This window comes from Apaloderma vittatum, unplaced genomic scaffold (genome assembly GCF_000703405.1).
Source record: "Apaloderma vittatum isolate BGI_N311 unplaced genomic scaffold, ASM70340v1 scaffold8603, whole genome shotgun sequence".
Classification (NCBI taxonomy): domain Eukaryota; kingdom Metazoa; phylum Chordata; class Aves; order Trogoniformes; family Trogonidae; genus Apaloderma; species Apaloderma vittatum.
Genome location: NW_009709756.1, coordinates 323 through 2,400, shown reverse-complemented (window position 1 = coordinate 2,400; position 2,078 = coordinate 323).

The window sequence follows — 2,078 nt, the reverse complement described above, 5'->3', positions numbered from 1 at the left end:
AGAGCTGCCAGCCCCTTCCGAGCTTCGCAGAAGGAATAAGCGGGGTAGGTTGTGCCTGGTTTTACGCAGAGGGCGGGGACTACGGGGCTGTACGATTAAGCGCTGCTGGGGCCGCTCTGAGAAAGAGAACGGCTGTATCACCGGCACGCAGATCCGACGAAGTCCCGAGCGCTCCTCAGATGAGACTTTTTTCTGTATCAGCACTGCCCAAACGCCCTCCTGACAAGGCGTAAGCAAAAGGGAATCCTGTGGAGGGAAATCACTGGCCAGGATAACTGACTCTGCTCTTGGATATCTCCTGTTCTCTGGACTAAGAGCTTCATTTACTCTCGGCCAGCGCTGCTACGATGCCGTCTCCCCCTTGCTAATACTGTATTCACCTTTGGTTCTGTAAATCTCTATCCGCGGCTCAGCGTAGCGTGAAGCTCTCGGCACTGCAGACGGAGCAGGCGGTCTTAAGGCCGTGCTGAGATTATCCCAAGAAAGCTTAAACCAGTCCCCTTAAGCATCTCTCTAACACCACAGCTGGGACCACGAAAGCCGTAGTTGGGTTTTGCTCAAAAAGTCCTCCCAAGCGTGATGGTTTTTAAGTCCTCTTTGTGTTCGGAGTAAATGTTTTGCTCCTGATGCCTATTTGCAAACTCAATAAAGCTGCTTTCGTTAGCGTGGGCTCTGATTTGCTCAGCCTCACCTGTTGCTAAAATTCCTCCTTATTAGTGCAAATACAGGGAGGAAGGAGAGATGTGACTTCTGGGCTGGGAAAGCGGGAAGAGCAGAGTCACTCAGCCAGAGCTTCTGGCCCCCAGAGAGCCCGGCCCTTCACTGTGAAGAAAGATGTGTTTGAAAGGGCCACCGAGAACAGAAGTGGGCTCCTTGGTGAGAATTGTTCCCTCCCCTCGGGCAGAGGCAGGGGCTGCAGGCCCAGCTCCCAGCAGAGCTCCGGGATTCCTCTCCCTTCTCCCCTCTGGTCAGAGGGCGGAGGGCAGGCTCATACCACCTGCGCCTGATGAGCCAGTTCTGCCCCTCCCAAGAGCTAGAAGGCCCAGGAACAGCTGGGAAAGAGACCTCCACCCCATTTCCCTACGTTTTGGATGAACTAAAAGGCACCCACCATCCCCATTTTCACAGCCCAGCAGACCGACAAACTGCTTTGAGGACGTTGTGATTTCTTACAGTGTCTTGAAACTAAGGTGTAAAGCCATGTTTAAGCATTCCCCGCCTCCTAGATAAGGAGAAGTTACAAGCGGGGCAAAGGGTTAAGTCGGGCAAACACAAAGGAGCGAGGCTGGGACGAAGAATCGTTTTATTTGAACGCCGTAAGCTTCAGTACAGCAGCAGAACTCCCTGAGTCCATCTCAATTTACATCGTATCCGTAGGGGGCTGATATAATCTGGCTCGGAGTTGTTCGATCAAGAATCCATTCCCGTTTCGATACAAGTGGTTTCAGGAGGCCGGATCCCTTCGCTGCAGCATCTTTTTCCACCCCAGGCTGGATCCTGCTGCTGCCAGACTCTTCATTTCACTCATACTTGTGCTTGATATGCTTCCACAGTTTCTGTGTGCAAAACAGACAAAAAAACCCCAAACTGTTAATTTTAGCCTGTTCTATCCCACGAGCTGAAGGCTATTACAACATTTCAGTTGCGTTGCCTCAGCTTCCCGCTTCCCAAGGGCATTTGTGCTCCCAGAGATACAGGATGCACAAAAAGCATTCCAAGAGCTGAAATCTGCTGGCACAACCGGGACGGAGGGCAGGGCTGCGCTTCACTCTTTGCTGCAGACAATGCTTTAGGAAATTAATTATTTTTTTAAAAAAACTAAAGAGTTTCCGTTTCCAACTCAGCTTAAGACAAGCTTAGTACACAGAAAATTAATGCTACAGTTAAAAAAAAAATAAAATCATTTGAGAGCAAAGCTGAAGTTCAGACATAATTTTATACCAGCTTTTAACAAATAACTGTTGTTGAGAAGGAGATGGGGACCTGGTCTTGCTTTTACTGTACAGCCTCAGCTCGCCCAGCTCAGGGGAGTTACTTCAGGGCGGTGAAGCTCTCGTGCAGTGCAGAATCAGTTTTTG